The 8767-nt window shown below is 37.9% G+C and overlaps 1 protein-coding gene across 3 annotated transcripts in view; it reads right to left on the bottom strand.

Moving 5' to 3' along the window:
• Positions 1-8471, bottom strand: part of TENM2 (teneurin transmembrane protein 2) — a 1214660-nt gene extending 1206189 nt beyond the window's left edge. For all 3 annotated transcript variants that reach the window (XM_005870581.2, XM_005870582.2, XM_005870583.2), the window contains exon 1: positions 8301-8471. The gene's annotated coding sequence lies outside the window, so the exon portion shown is untranslated. The remainder of the gene's footprint in view (positions 1-8300) is intronic.
• Between the last annotated feature and the right edge of the window lie 296 nt (positions 8472-8767).

Below are 8767 nucleotides of genomic sequence, written 5' to 3'. Positions count from 1 at the left end.
AAGAAAGAAAGAAAGAAAGAAAGAAAGAAAGAAAGAAAGAAAGAAAGAAAGAAAGAAAGAAAGAAAGAAAGAAAGAAGGAAGGAAGGAAGGAAGGAAGGAAAGAAAGAAGGAAAGAAAGAAGGAAAGAGAGAGAAAGATGAGAAATTATAACCCTGGCAAACCTCTTCAAAACAAAACAAAAAAACCAAACAAAAACAACTATTAACTTCTGTAATTAAAATATTTTATATATACATATACCCACATATAACAGTACTTTTGCCTATAGAATGTAGATTCCTAGATCAGCAACCAATCACACACACACACTGATTCTGTGTACACCCCATAGGGGCTTAATAAACACTTATGAATTGACTGACAAGACAAAAACCAAGAGATGACAACCTTCTGGGTAGCTGTAACACAATTTTAACTTGAAAATTGCCCAGGAATAGACTTCACAATCTATGGAACATACACAAATCATATAAAAGCACCGATGCCCCTCAGATACCTAGAGTGGCCTTAGGGAGCAGCTTAGTAAAAAATCACTGTTGCAGAAAGCCAAGTTCAAGCTCTCTATCTATTTAATGTGTGGCTTTCACAGTGAATTGGCTGATGGCAGCTTTTATTCTATAATAAAACTATTATTCTCTCAAGTTATTTCAGAAGAACTTTTAAAAATATAGATTAGAATACATATGAAATTTAGCTCATTTCTAACATTTTCTTGCTAAGTCAACAGGTATAAAAAGCACCTCTCCCTTTTGATTCTTAAGATTCATGTTGCATTTTAATTTCTTTGCAGCCAAATATGAAAGAAGCATAATCTACAATGCTTAGTTTCGTCAAAAGCAGCATCATTAAGTAAATGGTAATTAAAAAGAAATCACAATTTATCCATTGTCTTCTCTAAAGTACTGCATGTCTTAAAACACATTTCATTCAGCCCTTACCCAGTGGCTCAGTTGGTTGGAGCATCATCTGGTACAGCAAAAGGTGGCGGGTTCCATTCCCAGTCTAGGGCACATACATAGGTTGCCTGTTCAGTCCCCAGTTGGGGCGAGCATAAGAGGCAACCAATCGATGTTTCTCTCTCACATATCTGCTTCTCTCTCTCTCTCTCACTCTCTTCCTTCTTCTCTCTAAACATATACTCATGCGAGGATTAAGAAGAACACCACAACAAAAACATTTCATTCCGTGTTTTCTTGAAGGCAATTTTCAAATGCCTCAAGTCCAAAAGTAGCTTGTTTTCCTCCCTAAAGTTCCTAAAAAATATTCTACCCTGGGGCAAAAATAGGACTGATTTATAAAAATTTAGTGGTCCCTGGAATTGAGGAATTCCTTAAAGAAGATGCTTCTGTTCACAATTCAGCCTCACCACAATTACTTGAAACGGTGCTTATTTCAGTTATCCATTTTGAAGAACAAGTTCCACATTGATAAATTTCCCAAAAGGTCTGATGAAAACAAATGGGGGAAAAATAAGAAGACATAGCCATGCTCAGGATGAATCCCTTAAACATTCAGGGACGTTAAAGCAAAGAGCAGAAAACCATTTTTGATTGAGGCAGAAATTTTTGTAACAAAAATACATGAGACCAAAAGTGAAAGTCTGTGTATGTCTTTACTATCAAAGACCAAACACAATATCTATTGTCTTTACCATCAAAGACCAAACACAATATCTAAATGCTGTCTGAGCATTTGCTCATTAGAGCTACATCGAATGATCAATAACTTTGCAAACACCACCTTGCAGATCACATTGCCTCCACACCCACCCAACCGCATCCCACCCCACCATCTCCCCAGCTTCCCACAGTCCAAGGCACAGCCCAAGGGTGGGCTTGGTCATCTTCTTTTAGGGTAACTTGAGTTAGTTTTCTAACACACACCTTTGAACCACAGAAATCCTTATTTATTTCAAAGTGTACAGAATTCCTTACATTTCTTCCTATCATTGAATACTTAGTTAAAAAGTCTGACAAGGATTGATAATTCCCAATATTTTCCAGATTTTTCTATGTCAAGCCAAACAGATTTGGGGGGTGATACTTGCTTTTCAGTTGTTAGGTCCCCACATTGATAGCAATGAGAAAGGACTTTTTTTTGCTTCTTGTTTTATTGGCAGCCTCCTCTGGACTGTGAGAAGTGATGATCGATCATTTTTCCACATTCATCCGCCGCCCTCTCTGTGGCCACATGTAAATTTGCCAATGGATAATTAAGCAACAGACACATCCAATAAATATAATAAATAAATTTGATTTTTCCCCCTTAGTAATTGGTTTCATCTGACTGAGTCTGATTATATGCAGGGATATATAAACAGGATTAGAGAGGAGAAAAATTAGATGTCTGGTCCCACAAATTGCAGAGCCCTAACCACTGTGAAATGTTTTTGTAATAATGATATTATGCTTAGGGTTAAATATAAAGAAGCAGTTTGTCTCTTCTCAAGAAGTGTAGGTGAGGCTAAAAATAAAACTAGTGACATGATAATCACCATAAGGAAATGGTACTCAACTACAGACTACACCCTCCATCTACATCCTCTTCCCAAAAAGTCACACCTGCCCTGTCCGCATGCCTCCATTAAATTTGTGAAGGTAGTGCCAAACTTGGACACAGAGCACAATTCCAGGTGTCATATCACACCGGACTACATGAATGGAAATGAACTGGGTGTCCTAGAAGGAGAAGAAGGAGCAAGTATGTGTATATGGTTACTGCCTGAGTAACTCCTAAAATAAAATTAAATTAAATCACTTTTCTAATACACTCTTGAGTGACACAAAGAACAGTTTTATATTGTGTTTTTTTTAAAAAGTATCCACCCCATTCGCATTTACTTTCTTAGACACATTGTGGTGTCAAATTAATCTGGCCATGAGAGTTAGCTCTTAGCAAAGTACAGTACGTGGCCTGTCTTGGGAATCCAAATACTGCTCATTGAAGAAATAAAAAAATTAAAAGACAGAAAAACTTTCCCACAGCTCTAATTTGCCTATGTTCCTTCTAAGTAATATCTCCTGAAATGTGGATATATAACCATATACTTCACATTTGAAATGGTTTAGAAAAATTATCACAGTTAACATCACTAAGTCTCTAATAATAACTATGATTTTAGCTATGTAGATATTTACTGTTTGAATTAGTCATCCACATGGGCATAGTTATCTTTTCCAATAGTTCAATATCATTCATAGAAATAACCTCAGACCCTAACTTGACTATTTATAACATTCAAAATAAAATTTTGAAGTGGCACTTTTTCTTAAAACATGTTACAAATATAGCAAGCACCTTACACAATTTTATGAAAATGTTATTTCACATGATGGGATTCTTTTAACCTTTACCAAAATCAATTCTATTTAATGATATGTTTCTTTTTTCTATATATACCCCTATTCCTCTAATTAAAGTAGGATAAATGTCAAAATATTGAGTATCAGTTAAATTCTAAGCAATAATAAAAATGACATTTCCGTATAAGCCTTTTCCAAAAGAATACTTTATAGAATTGTCCTCTCTAAAGATTTTAAATGTTACGTTATTATTAATTTTGTCTTCATCGCATAAATCATATTCTCCAGAATTAGTCATTACTTCCTAATAGGTAAATTGAAAATTGGGGGCCCTAAATTTAAAAAAAAGAAATGACCTATTCTTTTGAACTAAATTCATAAATAAGTTCTTTATTCTACAGGGTCTAACTCCCTTTTATATAACTTAGAATTCAATAATTTACCAAGTTCATATGAACACAAGTGGATCATAGAAAATGTCTAATATTTTTTAACAGGCTTGAGCCTACACTGCTAGGTGATTTAGTCAACAGAAGAATGAAATAAACTGTCTTTTGAAAAGCTGAATTCCAAACTTTTATAGATCTGCCTCACATTCCAGAAATCACAAATGAATGTGATGAGAAGAACCACTAAACTAAGAAACCTAACCCCACATGGCTATGAAAATAACCTGGGGCAGAACTGCAGTAGGGACAGCAGGAGCACTGGGGAGGGGTCCTAGGTGATCTATACAAATACCAATGAGGGCAAAGCCTCCTCTGAAGGAACTGCAGTCGCACCTGAGAAATCGAAACTTTTCAAGAAACCATGTCTTTCCTCCAAACCATGCACTCCTATTTTCCTGAGATAAATATGGGATCTTTAGCATCCATCACCAAGATTCTGGCCAGAGCTAACAATAGTGACAAGGTAAGGAAAGCAGTTAATTATTCCATCAGAGTCAAAGATCCATTCATATTATCCTGGGGGTGGGATCTTTACTAGGGAAAACGAATTTTATTTTAACTTAGTGCTATATTAGTTAGTCTTGATTTCTATTCACTAAACTTGTATGAAAAGAGTTAAAACACCTGCTCTCTTTTTATGCACACTACTTCCAAAAAGCACACAACTGCACTTTTTCCTCAATAATTCTTCTTGCCTAAAAGGCTCTTAATTCGACACTTAGAAGAGGTGGACCAGTTAGTCTTTCAGCAATAATAAAGGAACTTTATTTGCAAACTACTTTTCAAGCAGCTTCATTTTTTTGCCATTAAGAAGTCATAAAAGGGCTGAAATATTCAAGTTCAAAATCACAATATAGTATGCAATATATTAAGTAGACTGGGGAGGGGAGTAACCTACATTTTAGGGAAAAGATTTTATACTTCTTCAACTTCATGAAATCCTTTGGAAATAGGAGCAGGATACTCTCAACACTGCTAAAATAATTATGTTAAGCAGTGGTTTATCTTTGTTAGGTAGACAAAACAACTCAAAATAATTTTTAAAATATATGTCACTGATAGTACAAAGTGCTGAATAATGTGAATGTCCCTTTTATAAAGCAAAATAGAAACCAGATTACAAAGAAACACTTTGATAAAGCTACTATTTGCCATCACCACACAGGACTCTTATAAAATTACTGTTGGTTTCACGAGATTTTAAATGGGGTATTATCTAAATTGAAACTATAATACACTTAATAAAATATTGCTGCATCGCTTTCCATTAAGAACATATGAAAAGACATCTATCCTCTACCCTACCACTCCCCAAAACTGTTCTTGTAATCTTCCCCGAGGGCTGTGAATCTGTTGCATGTGCTGAGTGCAGAGTGGAAGGTTTCTCCCTGTGAGTACACAGGACTCGGAGGAACCAGTAATTCAAAGGATAAACTATTGCTTCACACAAAGTAATGAGAGACAAAAACAAGCATTTGACACGACCCTGTTTAAGGTTGTAGCTTGATATAAGTTATACCTCTTTAAATCGGATTTCAGTTTAAGTTTGAGTTCTCAAGTGGGGAGGAATCAAAAGGCCCTTGGCAATGACCTTGACCATATTACACTAGAATTCACTTCTCAAAATTAGTCTACAAAGAGTATGGAAACACTCACTAATACAAGTTTTCCTTAAAAACACACAAGTACTTCCAAGTTCCTTCCAATTACACAATGGAAAAACTAGCAATTCATTCTAAGAAACATTCAGAAGCTCTAGCATATAAACACCTCATCCAGGCAAAGAAACCTCTTCTCTTACCAAAATGAAAACAGGAACCCTAACAATACAGGTGAATGTGACTCAGAAGTTTCATGAACCAACAGTCTCTTTCTATATAGACCCCTCCCCCCACAATAAGTTACCTTCTCTGAACACTGCCAGATGCCATGCCTATTAAAAACAAACTAATTTATCAACAAGCTTAGCAAGGGAATGGTATTATTTTGACATGTTAACCTGAGATCAACATCAGGCATAGAAAGTTAAAGTGTGCTTCATTAAGATTTAATGGAAACTTAATAATAATAATATCACCAACAATCCACTAACACTATACCACAGAACCATAAAGAATAATTACAAATCCAGCTGAATGAGCACTAATCTAACCAGGCATCACACCCAAAACGTAGATATGTTTAATAGTTTAACAGAAATTCTCAAAGCTTTTCAGAAGTTGCCGGGGAACTAGAAGTAGAAAGAGGAGTGAGTGGGTAAGAACCAAGCTCAGCAGGAAAGAAAATGTTCTTTAAATCAATGGACTCGGTCTTCACATCTAGTGAAGGTGCTGAAACTGAAGCTAATTATGATGTTTGGTAAGTAAATTCATGCTCTGAATATATTACATAACAATTAGAAACTTTGCCCCATGGGCTACGTGAAATGAGTCCTTAGCCTGGTCAATTGCCTATTCATGCTCATCTGTGTGGAATATTTCAGAAAAATAATGCAGCTGCTCAGCCTGGGGTATACTGCTGTCTGGTTTGGGTCCTAGAATGGGAAAACCATGCTGCTTTAGGAGACTTGGGTTCTTAGGACGGTAGTTTACCATATAAATGTATTTTTCCTTAGTACTCAAACACATGCTTTACTCAAAGACCATTGTGCTCCTAATGAATGGAGGCTGAGTTTCCCCTCCACACCTCAACTTGACCAAAATGGTAAATGTAAGGGTCCATGAAAGTACTGTAAAAATTGCAATATTGCCATCTCAAGAGAACCATGAGTACAGCTGAGCTTTCCTTCTAAAGAAAACACCTGTTATCATTAGCAGCCTATAAAAGAGGCAATAGGCTATAGATCTCAGGAATCTGGTCCACCATTTCAAGAAAAGCTTTTGTCAACACAGTCGACCAGGAACAGGTGTATTTGCAGGGTATCTTGGAGTAGGCTTTCTTCTACATAAAGGAGGGTCTGACTAGTTGAGTTCATTTACAGTTTGTTTTGCCCTTCAGTCCTTCACAGGCTGTACCATCTTATGCTGTTCTTCCAACAGCAGCTAAGTTTACATTTTAACAAAGTTTACCAGTATTATTGCAAACATACTCTTTGCACACAGGTAATGTGCTGTTCTATGATGTGGCAACCAAATAGCAGAAGCAGGCTTCCTTAAATAACAGTTTCTCTTGTAAAATGTGTGTCCCTCAGAGCATCCCTCAGCTGGATTCCCCCACTGAGTCTAGAGTTCAGAGCTCCTCAAAATGGTAAAACACATACTGAAACGGCCACCTGGTCTACCCCAGGCTTCCCTCCCTATATTTAAGCTGCCATTATTTTAGCTCATTTTCCCGTGGCTTAGCAGAAATTTTACAGCTACACACTGATTTCTTTTGAAACTGCTGATTTGCCTTTACTTATTGACCCTTCGGTTTTTCTACTGAACTGGAACTGAAAACTCAGGGTGGGGGGAAGAGTAAAGCAAATGAAACATGGTTAACGGCTAAGAGCCCTCCAAAGAACTTACACGCTATGAATGCATTAAAGAACTGTTGTATATTAATTTTTAAATCAGATTTAAAACAGATCCTGGAAGCAAGCGTTACAAAGTCAGTTCTATTTTTAAGAAAAGAGTCAGAGTTCAATTTGCATGCATTATGCTGGCTATTTTAAATAATTTTATCCATGTGTATAGCAGAAAATGCCCTCCCCCTCCCCAACTGACAAGGTGCACTTCAAGGGAGATCTAAGAGAGGGCTGGTTTAGGGTTAGAAATTGCTGTACATGCCTCACTCACAATTGTGAATTTAAAAAAAAATCCAGCAATCTCCCTCCTTCTCCATAGCCCTCCATGTATTTATTAAGTAAATTTAGCAATAGCTCAATCACTGGAGAACAGGACAGAATACACTAAAACCACTTCTATGTTTGTTATCTTTGCAAGCAAGATGAGTAGTGGTGTCTATTCTTGCCTCCTGCAAATCTGCAGCAATGTGATGCAAAACAGCATTTTAAAGAAATTCTCTTTTGGAATGCAAATTGTTCTTCCCCCAATTTGGAATATTTTAGCCAGCGTGTATCCTACAGTAGTTCTGGAATCGCTGGCATCTGTCATGCTGTCAAAACTGAATCAAAATGCATTGTAATCCTGGGGATGGATAACCTTAAATATCAAGGCAACGTTAAAATGCATCCTAAAAAAAATCCCTATAATTGCGATGAACATTAGAGAGAAAGCGGCAGTCCTTCTGCAGGGAAATAACAGCCTGCTCTACCCATCTTCCCCCTCCCCCACCCTCAAACTCATGCAACTAATGATGACCTCCCGAAGTGCCGAATTTACATGTTCCAGCATTCATCTGAGGATGAAGGAGGAAAAAAATATATACATAGAAAACCACGAAACAAGTTGCAAACTGCACAAACGCAAGGAGAGAGAGAGAGAAAAAGGGAACTGCAGCTGATTCAGGAGCTATTGCAGAATGAGGAGCAACGGAAAGGAAACAAGGAAGAAAGAAAAGGGGGCGAAAGCCTTAAGCATCAAAGAGTAAGAAGTGAAAAACATTTACCAGCAGCTCGGTCAGTAGCTTCGCTCCCTGACACCATCTACATAGAGAGATAACTTAGCCTAGAGTCTTCGGTCCCAGCTCGCTTTGGAGCAAAATTCCTTTACTTCGAGGGGGCAACACACCCTCAAGAAAGAGAGAGAGGGAAAGAAGGGGAAAAAAATAATCCCAAAGACCAAGACAGGCTTTCCCCCTCCTCCCTCTTACCCGCCCCCCGAACTCCCCAAACGGTGGTGCTCGCTTCTGCACAGTTCGGCCGGCTGTGCTGCTGAGCTGCCGCCGCTGCCGCCGACGTAGCAGCGGCTGCGGGCGCCGCTGCTGGTGTTTCTGCTGCTGCTACTTCGGAAATGAGTAGGAGGAGGAGGATGCCCAAGCACGACCTGAGCCTGCGAGCCACCCAGGACCAATGTGCAACCTGCTCTGGAATCAAACCCATAACACACGCACGCACAGCCAGAGGCTCCTGCACG

Source organism: Myotis brandtii, unplaced genomic scaffold, assembly GCF_000412655.1.
Source record: "Myotis brandtii unplaced genomic scaffold, ASM41265v1 scaffold32, whole genome shotgun sequence".
Classification (NCBI taxonomy): domain Eukaryota; kingdom Metazoa; phylum Chordata; class Mammalia; order Chiroptera; family Vespertilionidae; genus Myotis; species Myotis brandtii.
This window is presented reverse-complemented; position numbering and strand designations above follow the sequence as displayed.